At 45.2% G+C, this 15,160-nt stretch overlaps 1 long non-coding RNA gene across 4 annotated transcripts; it reads right to left on the minus strand.

Moving 5' to 3' along the window:
• Positions 1 to 2,426: 2,426 nt before the first annotated feature.
• Positions 2,427 to 12,107, minus strand: Gm33831. 4 transcript variants are annotated; one of them, XR_870318.2, is made up of 5 exons: positions 12,055 to 12,107; positions 10,175 to 10,233; positions 7,781 to 7,885; positions 6,049 to 6,334; positions 2,427 to 2,697 (listed from the first exon to the last, which is right to left on the minus strand). It is a non-coding gene; the product is annotated as a predicted gene, 33831 (long non-coding RNA). The 4 variants fall into 4 exon arrangements; XR_378869.3 differs by lacking the exon at positions 2,427 to 2,697 and having other exon boundaries at positions 6,011 to 6,334; XR_870320.1 differs by lacking the exons at positions 2,427 to 2,697; positions 6,049 to 6,334 and adding an exon at positions 6,591 to 6,760.
• Positions 12,108 to 15,160: the final 3,053 nt, after the last annotated feature.

Here is a 15,160-nt window from a genome sequence, read left to right on the forward strand (position 1 = left end):
GATAATTGAATTTCCAGGCAGGTTATATCGTCTCTAAGACACCCTGGTGCACAGTCAAGTGTCTGGGTTCTGAAGTACAGATTTATTTCGTTTAAAAAAAAAAAGAGTGTGACTGTCACTTCTCCTTTGCCTATTCCTGTGGATGAGGCTGTCAAACCTCTGGGAGAACTGATTAATAAAACAGTCACCAGGTACTTGAGGCATGGATACATCACGGAGCACAACTGCTGTGCTCAGCTTCAGCGTTCATGTGTAATAGTGTCTTGATGTGTACATTGCTATCTTGGAGCCAGACTTTTTCTTACCTAAGGAAGGACCAGTGGGTATGGTTTATCTCATGTTGTTGTTTGTTTTTGTTTTGATAACGAGGAAGCTGAGATCCAAAGTGGACCCAGTCAGGGTCCATTTCTGCTCAAATGTGACCTTTCTGGTTGTTTCTCCAGGGCAGGGTGAGAGGTTTACCATCCCTACGACAGGCATAAATGGGGATGAATTTGCACAATTATACAGCAGCGTTTGCAGTGTGGAAACAGGCCAGAGTGAGCAACATGGGAGAAGTCCAGAAACGGGCAGAACCATGGCTAGCACATCCCTAATGGTATCTATTTAATAGCATTAGGATTAGGAGCCTGGCAGCTGGCAGTTCAAGAACACAGCTTGTAGGAAAACTCAGCCTACGTAGATGCAGGACTGCCGGGGCCTAGGGAGATGTGGGAGTTAGAGGGCAAGTGACTAGGGAGATGGTCCGGCCAGAGTTCCTACTATTAGGGAGAAGGCAAGTAGCGGGGACTAGAGGAAACGGGATCTGGGCCCTCGGGTGAGGTGTCCCCACCAGCAGCCTCCATCCCTGCCAGTTAACTATCTCATTATGCAATGCAGACAGGCCCGTGTGTTTTCTCCAGATTATGTCTCAATGGGATTTGTTGTAATTAAGTTCTTTTGAAAACCTTGGATTCTGTTTACAAATAGAGTGATGCCCCAGCACAAAATTATGTAAGGATAGCAAGCTATATAGGAACTAAAAATCTGAGGTTGGCCAACCAGCTGCCTACAGTGCAGTACTGCTCTGAATAGGAGCTGTGACATCTCGAGCATGCTGGGGGTGCCAGCTCAGCCTCTTGTCCTTGGATCCTTCTCTGTGGTTGTCGCCTCACTCTGAGACTGTTCTTTGACTCTCTTGGGCCCTTTCCCTGGCCAAACAATGAAGACAGAGCTTCGACTATACCAGGGCCATGTACGTGGTACAAATTGTTCAACCACTGAGACATATCTCTCCTCCCATTGTCTCTTACTGGTCAGTTTGAGGTGGGCTCTTGGACTTGTCCAGGCTAAGCCTCAACACGGGAGCCCTCTTGTCTTCCAGGTGTGCACCACCTCCCATGGTTTCTAATGCTCTACACCTTGATAGGGCTAGGAGATTAGAAACCAGGCAGCTGTGAGGGTGGGCATGCAATACTTCTATTTTTTTTTTTTAATGTGAAAAGCTGAGGTGTAGAGACTTGACATTCTCATGAAATAGGTGAATAGAAAAGAAAGCCAAGGCCCTGATCCCTAGGCTGGCTTTCACACTGTCCTAACGCAGAGAAAGACTTAGGTATCATTTTAATTGTCATCTAACATACAAGGTAGGGTTCATTCATCCTTTAGGAAAACAGCATCCTATCATAATCTAAAATAAAGGTGTAGAGTTAATTCCCATGCCAGGAGAATACAGTCCTTAAGGAGTTATGTGTACAGGGGCCTTGACCTTGAGCGAAGTGTTATAGTGAATAATCTCTGAGTATATCCTGGGGAGCGCAGAAGCTGGCCAGACAATTCTAGAAGTAGCTATCAAGGAAGGATGGTGGGAGGGGAGCAAAGAAAAGAGATTCAGTGGAGTAAAAAAAGCAAGGAAGGCTGCAGGTGAGAGCCGTTAGACTTGGACCTTGAAGGAGAACCAGAACAAGGATTTTCTTGTACGAATGCCGTTTTGTGTGAGTGTTTGGTGGTGTGTTTGTGTGGGTGATATGTGTTTTGTGTGGTATACTTGGTGTATCTGGTATCTTTGCTTGGTGTGTGGAAGGGGTGTGTTATGTTTGTGGTATATGTGTTTTGGGTGGCATGAGTGGGTGTGGTGTGTGGTCCATGTCTGATGTGCTTGTGTTTGTATACATAGATGTGCGTGTGGGGGGGGAGTATGTGTAGATATGGGTGACACGGAGGGATTCTGAGAGCTTTGATTCCCTTAGGAATCAATGGTTTGGTTTCCCAGAGAGAATGAGGTCAGGCTAAGATGATAAGACCTGCAAAGGTAGAAGTGGGGTGGACCCCAGGAGAGATGGGCAGAGAGCTTCCACACATCTATTTAAATGTATATAGAAAACTATATACTTCTGTCTGACAAGAATGTTCAGATCTGGAATTTCCAGCGAATTTCCCCTCAACCTTTGCACAGTTAACACAGGCAACTAGAGAGAGGGAAGAACAGAGGTTCAGGAAGAGTGTGTGAGGAGAGAGTCATGCAAGGGCTTGGAAATGGGCTCCTTAGAGAGCTGCCCCCCACAGCTGGGGCCAGAGTGAGAAGATGCTGATTAGGCTATTCCTGTTGACGGAGCCTTGCTGACTTTTCAGGGCCCTGATGAGGCTGTGGGGTGGAGAGTATGGGGCAGTCTCTGTCTTGTCGGATCTTCCAGCATGCAGCACGCACCACAGGGTAGCCTGTGTAGGAGAGGCAGACAGCAGAATGATTAATGACCACAGCAGCTGTATACCCAGCAGGAATGCATGAATTCTTGCCCTCTAGGGTATGCCAGAATTCAGTGAGGCACAGAGAGAGAATATTCCAGAAGGGGCTGCTTTTGCCCTTTAAAGGAAGATGAGGATAGGAAAGATTTAGCTTCCTTCAGGTGAAAGGAGGCCATTTGCTTAGTTACTGATGTTAGTAGAAATAGCTGCTGTTTCTGACTCTGGGCATTAATACATTGTGACTCCACTCTGGTGGACTGGGAAAGGAGTATGTGAATATGTGTGCTTGTGTGCATAAATGTGTGTGTGTGTGTGTGTGCATGTGTGTGCATGCATGTATCTTAAGAGCAGCCAATGTCAGTGTGAAGTCAAGCTTTTATATCTGAGGACCTCTGCCTGCCATTCTATTTTTTTAAAAAAGAATTTTGAATTGGCATCTAATAACTATGCATATTTACAGGGCACGAGGTAATGACTTCATGTGTGTATATAATGATCAAGTCAACATAAACAACAAGTATAATTTCATAGCCTGGTGAATGGGCGATAGATGGAGACGTGGTTGTGTTAGGGGTTGGTTGACTCTTGGAAGAAAAGAAAGCAAAGCCAAGTGTGCACAGTGAAGCTGGTCCTGAGGCTGAGCAACTTATTTTGGAGCATCCTCCCAGAGTATCTTCATCCTTAGGATAAGGTGCAGGAGCATCTGCTGGAGCGGTGACTAAGGGGTGAGTTCTCATCTTGGTCACTATGAGATGTAGGATGCAGATGAAGCCAGAGCCACGGAGGAAAGGCTGACTCTCATCCAATCTCTATTCCAGCCTCTTTACTGCCTGCCACGTGGGGTGGACTACCCTACCCTGCTTGGGCTCACCTGGCTAAGGATACAGACCTCCTCCTTCTAAAGACAAAGAGCTAAGCAGTATCTTGAATCCTTCAAGCTCTGAGAAATCAGCGTTCACAGATTACACTCACTTTTCTTTTGACTCCTGTTTCATTTTGGTTGGCTCCTGAGGGATAGCAGGGATTGTTTATAACTGTGTGATTGGCTGCCCTCTCTCTTTGGAAAATGGACACTTGTTTCAGGACCCACAAGACTGCACCCCAGGCTGCTAGAACAAAATACTATCAACTAAGTGGATCATAAACTATAGAAAGTCGTTTCTCACCATTGGACACAGGGAACCAAGACAAAGGGCTTGGTTTCTGGTGTATAGGTGCCTTTCTCTGCATCTTCATATGTAAGAAAGAGGTCTTAGTGCTTTTGTTTGTTTGTTTGTTTGTTTTTGTTGGTGGTTTTGTTTTGTTTTTTTTTCTGTGAAGAAACACTATAACAGCAGCAGCTCTTCTAAAAGAAAGCACTTATTGGGACATGCGTACAGTTTCAGAAGTTCAATCTATTATCATTTTGGCAGGGAACATACACCACACAGGCAGACATGTTGCTGGAGAAGTTCTATATCAGGATCCACAGGCAGCAAGAAGAAAGAGATACTGTGACTGGCTTGGGTTTTTGAAACTTCAAAGCCGACCCACAGTGGTACACTTTCTTCAACAAGGTCACACCTCCTAATCCCTCTCAAGTAGTGTTACTTCCTGATGACTAAGCATTCAAATCTATGAGCTTATGGGGCCATTCTTATTCAAACCACCATGAGGTCACTCTTGGGCCCTTTTTATAAGGGCCCCAATCCCCTTCGTAGGGGTTCTGCCCTTATGAGCCAATCAGTGCCTAAAGGTACTTCCTAATATCCTTGAAAGTGGGAATCTCGTGGGTGGGTTTGGGGGACTTTTGGTATAGCATTGGAAATGTAAATGAGCTAAATACCTAATAAAAAATGGAAAAGGAAAAAAAAAAGAAAGTGGGAATCTCAATATAGGAGTTTTGAAGAGAGACAAATATTCAGGTCATGCAAGAGTTCAAGGATTTGGCAAGTGGGAGAGGCAGGCGAGAAGGAAGGTCGCAAGAGGGGATGAAAGGAAGAGAAGAGAAGAGGGGTGAGGGAAGGAGGGGCTGAGAGGAGGGTGAGGAAGAAAAAGCATCCAGGGTTCCAAATGGGATTTGTCTGGGTTGGGTGGCAGATTGTTTGATTGATTGATATTGCTGTGTTATCAATCTCTATGAATTGTTTATTCTTTTTTAATCCAAAAGAAAATGATTTGTAGATAAGTACCATGAATCTCAGGGAGACAGGGGAAGGGAGTGGGTGGGAGGGAGGGAGAGGATGTTCTCTTTCTCAGCAACAGAGAAGAAGATCAAAGTTTATTACTGTGGAGGGACAGTCTCCACAGCTTCCAGTAGCTGGCGATCACGTGGAAGACACCATCGTTAGCTCCTTGGTGGCCATTACTTCATGTTGCCCCAACGGCAGTTCCATGAGGTAGGTACGGCCATTCTCACTTCAAACCTAGCTTCACAAGTAATTTAAGGGAAATCACTTAGCTGATATGGGCATGCTTGCCTAACTCTGGAGCCCAGACTCTACTATACTTCAGCCTCCCCAAACAGGAATCTTTGTCTCCCTTGCCCAAGCCTGGTGTAGCAAGGATGCTCACTGGATAAATGGATGAATTGTGGAAGGGCAATGAGGTCAGGTATTGTAAGAATTGTCAGGAAACCTGTACCCTGTCCTGAGAATCAAATTCCTTTAGCAGATTTCCAAAGCTAGCATTAAAATCCAAACAGTCTGTGCTCTCTCTCTCTCTCTCTCTCTCTCTCTCTCTCTCTCTCTCGCTCTCGCTCTCGCTCTCGCTCTGTGTGTGTGTGTGTGTGTTTGTGTGTTTCAATTTCTGTGCATAGATAAGTTTTATTTTTAGTTTTACAACCACAGAGGGCCCTGGGTTCACCTTTGTGAATGCGCTTTCTGATATTCCCAAAAGGAGATATCACCCAATACCCCATGGCTCCAGGTAGCTTCCTTCCTAGCCCACACTCATTGTGAATGGCATCTCTGAGTTTTCCTCAAAGACATGGTAAGGAAATACATTTTAGGAGGAAGGAGGTGACAGGGCCATGGGTCCAATTCTGCACTTGGCACAGTCCCAAGGACACTGGGCATAGAGATAGAAATTTGAGTTCCAGTTGGCTACATGGGGTGCCGGTTTCAAAGGGGCTGTCAATCTTGCCTGTTTACCACATCACTCTTTGTAAAAGGATCTTCTTTTCTAGGAGTTTTGTATTTTTTTCCCCCTGACATTTTCTGCTTTGGTAATTGACTACAAGAATAGTTCTATAACATAAATCAACGATGAAAAACAAATTACTCCCGCCCCCAGCCTTTCATTCCCCCCTCGTCTCTAACGATATTTTTCTGTATGATGACTAACCCAGACTGACGTAATTTATCAATTCATCTCGACGATGCACATTAGGAAATGCATTCCGAGGGCCCCAGCAGGCAGCCTTCGGTGTGCCACATCACCTTTGAGAAGCCATTAGTCCTACGGAGACATCCGAAGCCCAGCCTTTGTGCGGAGAACGTCAGGCCCGCTGGTGCTAATGGCTTTATTAATCAGAAGGTGAACCGGCAGCGCAAGTGTCACAGCCGCGTAAAATAAGTGGTTTTATGGCAAATGTAGTTAAAAAGAAATGACACGTTGGATTTACAGTGCTCTGGAGTAAAAGAAAAAAAAATAAGAGAGAGAAAAAGGAAATCAGACATAGCGGCAATTTTCTATCTTTGGTTAAATTCATTAAGCATGTGCTATTAAAAGTCATTTGTAACTAGTTTCCCGGTGAGTCTGTGTTCTAGAAGAATTTATTTGAAAATACAGAGGAAAGCTTAAATTAGCTTTCTTTAAATTAAATATATATATAACAAGCCAACGTTTCATCTCCAGAGGAAAAGAGAGTCAGATATGTGATAGGAGAGATACCAGTGCTGGGGTTTGGGATTTGGGCTTGCCTGCTGGTGCTTGCTACCTGCGAGGGCAGCAAGGTCTGGTGGGAATGGTGCAGCCACAGGCAAGGGCACCACAAAGTCTAATACTGTTATGACTGTTATTGTCAAGTGGAGACTGTTTTCCATACATCAGCAGTCTGTGAGTAAATTAAAAAGAGTCTACAGATTACTCTTTCTACAAGTACTTTGGCTTTCGCACAGTTTAAAATGTCAGGATCTATCAAAATTTCACTTTCTGTTGCTTGAAAGCCAGTGTTCCTGCGTGCGTGCATGTGTGTGTAGATGTGAGTGTGTGTGCATATTAGTGAGGTATGTATCTGTGTGAGTGTGTGCAGTGTGTTATGTGTATATGTATATGGGGTATGTGTGCATATCAGTGTATGTATGTATGTATGTATGCATGTGTGTGGTATTTAGGAATGTGTTCTGTGTGTATCAGCTACATTCCACACACTGCCTCCATTAATTCTCTCACAGATAGCTTTACCTTAGGGTAAACGAGCTCTGTAATTTATCACTGAGATTGGCTTTTGAAGTGTCACGTGAGGAGTTTGGACTTCAAATTGCTAGATTTCAAACTCCTCTTCTTGGTGCTTCCAATTAAACAGCAAAACAAAACTACTGACCACTGAGTTCTAGCGGCTTCCTCACAACAAAAGAATGAGGTGTCTGTTGTCCTCTTCATTTTACAAGTGTGTGTGAAGGCAAAGCCCACAGCAGTTGTGTCCCAGATAGTGAAAGACTTCAATCCCCAAGCCCCGAGCTGGTTCTAGGAGTCCATTTATTTATCTATTTTTGAGGCTGTGTGTGTGTGTGTGTGTGTGTGTGTGTGTGTGTTTTAAGGCTGGCTTCAAACTCCTCAGCCCAAATGACCTGCCTGCCTCAGCCTCCTGAGAAACTAGAGTACAAACATATGCGGTTATACTTGGCTTAGGACCATAGCCATAAGCCAGTCTCTTTCATCCAGAGTAACTAGGGAGAGCCTTTCATCAGATAACTACCAGCCAGGGCAACTAGGGGGATCCTGCCTCAAGACGACAAGGAAAAGTAGGTCTAGGCTGTAGCAAAGTAGCCTAGCATCTGATTTGCCTGAGGCTCTGGGTTCAACCTGTAGCACCAGAAAAAATTATTAATAGCAAAGACAATGCAAGTAATACCATGTGCACAAAGCAGAATGCACATCAGTCTGGTGGCGTTTTAGCCACTGAAGGATGAGTCCAGGAGCTGACATCGACTCTCTAAGGATGCTGTCAACTTCTCATCTGCCCATCACAAAAGACAAGCAAAAGAAAGCAAAATTAGCTTTCAGCCTTGCAAAGATTTAATACAAACCTTAGTACAAAGGCTCAAGATGTAGTCCTGGTTTGGCCTTGAAGCTGGGTTCCTCCTACCTCCTCTGCCATGATTGGCTACTTCATTTTTTTTTTCCCTGACCACAAAAAAATCAATAGAATCCAGACCAAGGCAACTACTGTATAAAATTGACCATGCTATCTTTTTTTTTTCTTTAGAGATTTATTTTTATTTGTATGTCTTGACCTCCCTGCCCCTTCCCCATCTTTTGCTGTCAAAAAAAGCTAGGGCTGGAATTGCTTCATGTGGGCAAAATTGAGGAATCGAGGCAGATCTATGGTGCAGATGTTGGCTCTCTCACCCCCCTAGCCCCCACTCATCTAGCCCCCCAAGCTCACAGGAGGTGACAGGAGCATTGCAGTTTCATAAAGGAGGAAAGTAGAGAAGCCATGACAAGTGGGTAGGTGGCTTTAGGAAGATCTGGTAGCAGATCTTTGGGACTGGGGTTCCAGGATTCTGGGGTGAGATTATACATGAAGAGTCAGGCAAAGAAATCAATACAGGACCCACAGCCCTAAGGACAGGGTCATCAGAACAAAGAGCCAGATTATAAGCTCAGTCAAAGACTTTTATCATTATGTAACCTGTGGTCCTACTGTTGTCTGGATCTTAAATGTCATCCCAGTGCCTGCACTGGATGCTTGGTTTACAAAGTGCTCATGCGAAGCCTGGTGTCCTTTAAGATATGGAGTTTAAGGGGAGGTCTTAGGGTCGCCAGGGACATGCTCTTGAAGTAGATAATGAACCCTTGCCTCTCTTGCTCCCACTGTTTTATGCCCTGACTATGAGGTAAGTGGTTTTGCTCTATCATCCCCTACACACACACACACACACACACACACACACACACACACGCACACACACACACACACGCACACACACACGCACGTACACACAAACTACAATGCATTGCCTCATCTGTCATGTAAAGTAAACCACTTCCCTTTTAAAGTGGATTATCCTAGGCATTTTGGTACAGCCTTAGAAAGCTAAGAGAGGTCTTTGAACTTCTTTATGGATACAACAGGCTCCATAGCCTCCTGTACAACTGAGGCAGGTCCCCATGTGAATTCCACAGGCTGCAGTAGGAAAGGAGACTGTAAACTTATTTAAGAACGAGAAGATTCTGTAATGTAAAACAACATCTTTTCCCTGGCCTCTTTTCTCTACCTATAATGAAGACCTTTACTCTGCTATTTAATGCTATGCCCTCTCAGGCATGAGATGCTCATAAGGACCAGCTTGAGGCCCCAGTTGTTGTTTGGTGGGTGATTATTGGCCAGTCAGCTTCTAGGATGTTTCCCATCAGCCACCAGACCAATGAGCCTGGCCAAGCTTGTCGTACCAGTCTGTTTTCTGCTGCTTCTCTAACAAGATACCTGAGTCTGGGCACTTGATAGAGAGAAGATGTTTGTATAGTGTGATGGTTTATATATGCTTGGCCCAGGGAATGGCACTATTTGGAGGTATGACCTTGTTGGTGTGTCACTGTGGGAGTGGGCTTTAATACCCTAGTCCTAGCTACCTGGAAGTCAGTATTCTGCTAGCAGTGTTCAGATGAAGATGTAGAACTCTCAGCTCCTCCTGCACCATGCCTTCCTGAATGTTGCCGTGCTTCCTGCCTTGATGATAACGAACTGAACCTCTGAACCTGTAAGCCAGCCCCAATGAGATGTTGTCATTAAAAAAGACTTGCCTTTGGCCATGGTGTCTGTTCACAGCAGTAAAACTCTAACTAAGACATACAGATTACAATTTTGGATACCGAGAGTCTAAGATGGGCCTTCTCTCCCCTCAGCTCTGCTGAGATCACCCTAGACTGTGTCACAACCTGGTAGATGACAACACAACAGAAGTGTGTGAGTGAGAGAAATCACACCCTGAGCTAGGAAGCCAGAGAAGTGAGAACTGACTCACTTTCAGAACCAGCATTTTTGGCTTCTGAGCATGGTGCCTGCGGTGACCTCATTACCACAGGAAAGGCAACATCTCTTAAAGTCACACAGGTGGGCCCAACCTTTAGACATCGTCACATGACATTGTCTGAAAAAATTATGCTCAAGAAACATGCAATTGAGTTTAAGAACAAAATCACCCCAAAGCCCCTCAAGTTCTAAGTAAGTTTGTGACTTTGTGTTTAGCTCTGTTTACAGCTTTCCTGCAGTGAGTGTGACCCAGGGTCCCTGGATTGGACATACCTATAAAGATTCAGGATCTTCAACACCACACTTCAGACCAAATCTCCAGCAAATGAGTCCTTGGGGGAAAACCATATCCAAACCATAACAATCATGGTAGACAACCGTGGCTCGTAGAGGATAGTCACTCCAAATGAATTGCAACCTCCATGCTGTTGTTTGGGGCCTGGAACAGTGTAGGTGCTGAGAAGGCTATCCAACAGTTCTGGTGCTGTTAGCCCAGGGTGGAGCGGGCTCCATCATGTCTTGCTGCTAATCTTTTACTGTTTTTTTGTGTAGGTACTGACTCCTCTTCACTCCACCCTGTCTCCAACTAGCCTAAGTAACCCCATTACTGCTGAGGGAGGGTGGCATGGATGATAGAGTCAGGAGAGGAGGGTGGTCCGGCAGGGATGCAAGATGAAGAGGCAGCTTTGTCTCACCCTTGTTACAGAGTCACGTACTTGTCCAGTAAGCAGCCTTGAGCCTTCACAGGGCTCTGAGAGATCTCTTCTGTTATGGAGATCCGAGACCCAGGTCGTGTGACCAGCCAAGTGTTTCCCAGAGGATCCTGGGGGAGAACACCTGACAGCTTGATCTTCTGCTCTATGTGTGATCTCAGGCTTGTCACTTCCCCTCTCTGGGCTCCCATTTCCCATTTTAAAAATAGAGTGGATGATTCATCTCTGGGTATCCTTTTAAGTTGAAAAGTGTATGATTTGTGACGAAGTCTACAATCTCCCCTCCCTGCCCCCCAACACTCTTTTTTTTTCTCTGGTGGCATCCGGTTCTGGAGGTAGTCTTACTCAAGCCCCCAAAGTTTATTACTCAGAGGAGTTTAGACATTCCTCAGGTCCTCAGAGAGAGGAGGCATATAGTCTCAGCAAGGCCCTGGGTATCCTTTCTGGGCTCTCAAGGGCAGGGACGTGGGGATCCCAAGAGTGGCTAGAGATGATCTCTGCTTGATTAGTGTTTGTAGTAAGTAAACCCCGTACTGCCACCACCACTGTCTCATCAGAATGTGACAACGTGGGTACTCTTCCTGGTGACAGGGACACAGAACCCGCCCAGGACCCCAACCCCAGCAACCTTCTGGATGACCTATGCCGCTTTGCTTGCCCCTGTTGCTGGCTAGCTTGCTCTGCAGCTCTCTGCCAAGTTCATTACTGGAGTGGCCCAAAGAAGCCAGCAGTTAATTACATACTGAAGACGTTCCTTCACACGAGCCTCTCCTTGGCTCTCTTTTTCACTCTTTGAAAAGACGCAATCATCCATTACTGTCATCACCAGCTTGGTGACTTTTGTGCCTGTAATTGGCACTTTCTTTTAGACAATGAGGTAGAGCTGAAAATCTGCTCATTGAGGAGCCAACAGCCCGTTGCCCAGCTCTGGCTCTTATAATATATCATGTGACCCAACTGCGTCCTTTGTCCAGCTCCATTGTCCAATCAAATGGCAGGGCTGGAGTGGCTCTGGGACAGGCATTCCAGCCCCACGCTCTGAGGTTCTCTCTTGCATGGATTGTCCTGCAGCAGGCTGGTTCCCATGGAGAGACTGAGGAGTAAGCATCTGCTCCCCCAGGGCCTCCAGAAAGCTCCCAGAAATGGGGAGAACAGTGCAAACAGGGACGTTCATCCTTGTGCAACCCCCAAATTCTTGCCAGTGCCAAGAGAACCAAGAAAAAGAGCCCACAGAGGGGAGAGTGTCGTGTTGCCAGGAACAGGGGTGACTGTTAAAGGAACAAGGATGCTAACCAATGCAAGAGAGTCCACATGTCAGGAGACAACAAAGGAGGACAATGAAGGCTCTAGGTTTGTGGAGTTGTGGGACTCCTTGGGAAATGTGTAGGTTGGAAGGCATTTGGCTGGTCAGCCACCGTGCTCTGAACACATGAGGCATACCTGTTATTAGGAAGACTTCAGACTATGGTAACAGGTTCTGGGACTGGTTTAACAGTTGGATGATGTCAGTTATTTCTAGAATTCCTGGTGTTCTACTCAGAGTTGCGAGGCAGCTGATGTCTGCATTTCAGGGAGGAATTGAAGAGAAGGTTACAGTAGTTGAGTCTATTCCTGTATAGCAGTGTGTATACATATATACACACACATGTACACACACACACACACACACACACATATACACACGTACATATACACATGCACAATACATATATACACACATAAGTACACATACATACATATGTACACACACATACAAACATACATGCATGTAAACACATAGCACGTATATACATATATATACACATATGTATGAACACATAGACATATATGTGCACACACATAGCATGTACACACAAACATATATACATATGCACATGCACATACCTACATACATGCATGTACATACACATAGCATATACACATATATGCATACATACACACACACACCAGACATAAATACATACATACATACATACATATGTACATAACACACACACTGACAGAACTTTTAAAGATGTCTTTCAGCCTAGATCTCAAGAAAAAATAGAACTGTGGTCTGTTTCTATCATAAGAACTCCAGCATGGCTTCCTTGTCGCACAGAGGCTGTTGAACCTTTGTGAAGTCTTTTCCACCTATCTTTCATTGATCTTGCTAGTTTGTTTAGTTTGACTTTTTGGTGGCAAACTCTAAGCAACTTAAGTTTCTCATCTTTTTCTTTAAAACATTTAAATTCCAATTATTATTATTATTACTTGGGCGTTTATGTGTGTGAGAGAGCATGTGTGCAAGCATGCTTTCACGCAGTTGAAGAGTTCAGAGGACAATGCCTGGGAGTCAGTGCTCTCTGACCTTTGATCATTAGGCCTGGGCTGCAAGATGTTTTGTCCTCTGAGCCACTTTGCTGGCCTCAAACTTCCCACCTTTGTATGTGAAGGGACGGTCTGGTGTTGATTTCCCTGATCTGAAATGTGTTCATGGTGGCATGTGTCACCATAGACTAGGGCCATGTGTCTCCTGGCTCTCTGTAACCAAATGCTGATGTGCCGGCCAGGATTCTGTTTTATTACTCTGGTCTCAATCCAGCACACTTCACACCAGCCATTAAAAAGATATTCTTAGGTTTGCACTTATAAAATTTTATTGTTTCAATCATTTATTATCCTCTCTTTGGATCTTGGAGTCCTGAAGTATAGCACAAGAGGCATGCCTATAGCTGTACCTACCTAGCGTTACAAACCATAAAATGTAAAAGAGTGACCTTCTGGTGACAGATTCAGTTACTTCCTTGGGCCATACATTCTCCATCAAAGGATGTAGTGGGCTTTCCTCTTTCCTGAATGACCATAACAAATTCTTAGCTTGGTTAAACAGCTTTCCTGGTTAAAGAACTGTCCACCCCTGGATTTGTTTTGGGGAACAAGTTTCCTTGTGTTCCCCCTCCTTGATTTTTCTCCCCCTCGTTACTAGTTTCAATAGTATCACCAGGCACTGAATTCTTCCTCATGGACCCTGACTGTCCCTTGGGCACCTCACACATGGCTGCTGTGATTCTTAGTCTGAGAAAGCAGCCTTTCTTGCTGCAGACGGGACATATACGGTAACGAATGTCTTGTCTTGAATATTGCGGATGCTCCACCACCGTAGCGGACGCCTTTGCAGCCTTATAGTTTATGCCCATTTCTCAGTGACTTTAGTATTTTCTCCACTTTGTGGGCCGGGTCTTCACTTGGGCTTTTCTGTTGATGCAATCCTGGCACCCATTTGTTTAACGTCTGGTTCTTTATGGGTCCTCACTACTGCATGCAAAGAGCTTTCACATATTTCTAATCTGCATATTAATTTCGCTGTGATACTGAACTGGTCCCTGCAGGACTGTGCCTCATTAAAGAACATTGTCACCCCATATGCTTTGTAAATTCATTGTCCAAATATGGCGAAGGCCCTGCCAGTGCTGATGGCTCTGTGCTGGAAGTGGCTGCAGACTGTACGGTTGGAATTCTGAGAGGGAATAGAAAGGAAGAAAGCAAAACAGGAAGCAGAGCCTCGTAGACATTTGTGTGTGTGTGTGTTCGTGTGCGTGTGTGTGTGTGTGCATGTATGGTCCATAGCATGTGTGTGTATGCATGTGGAGGCCCAAAAAGTACAACCTTGGCTGTTGTTCTTAAAGTGCCATTGCATTTATTTCCTTGTGTGTGTGCATGCACATGCATGTTTGTACGGAGGCCAGAGGACAACTTGCAGGAGTTGGTTCTCTCCTTCCACCTCGTTTGTCCCAGGGATTGAACCCAACTTGCCAGGCTTGGCAGCAAGCACCTTTTCCCATAGAGCCTGAACACTTTGTTTTCTTGTTTTGTTTCATTGTTTTTTTGTTTTGAGACAGGACCTCTCATCTCTAGTCTACCTGGAACTCACCAGGTAGACTAGGTTTGCCGGCCGGAAAGCCCCAGGAATCCACCTGTTTCTTCCCCACACTTTCTAGGATGGCAAGTAGGTACTAACAAGCCTCAATGGGTTTAATGTGGGTTCTGGGGATCAAAGGTCTTTCTGCTTACAAGGGAAGCTTCATTCCAGCCTTCCCTCCACCTTTTAGGCAAGGTTCTGATATGTAGCTAAGGTTGGCTTAGGGTTTCCTATTTACTTCAGCTTGTTCCAGAAGTTACTATGTATTCCAGCGGTCTCCAGCTCTCCACCTTCCTGCCTCTGCCTCCCAGTGCTGAGATTATAGCTGATGTTAACACCAAGCCTGGAATATGTTTCTTTTTGCTCCTTCTTCAAGATGGACTCTCAGTATGTATCCCAGGCTATCCTGGAACTTGCTGTGTATCTCAAGCCTGCCTTGAACTCATAGTCCTCCTGCCTTAGCCTCCTGAGTCCTGGGATTACAGGCCCAGCCCACCACACCCCACTGAACTTCAGCCCTTTGTAAAGGAGATGTTTGTGGTCCAGTCTATCATGGATTTGGGTGGCTGAGCTTAGTTGCAGAGGAAGCTTCTGGCAGGTGAGTGAGAAAATTGGAGATGATGGAGCGAGCAAGGGAGGGAGTGG

The sequence above is a fragment of the Mus musculus genome, chromosome 8 (genome assembly GCF_000001635.26).
Source record: "Mus musculus strain C57BL/6J chromosome 8, GRCm38.p6 C57BL/6J".
NCBI lineage: Eukaryota > Metazoa > Chordata > Mammalia > Rodentia > Muridae > Mus > Mus musculus.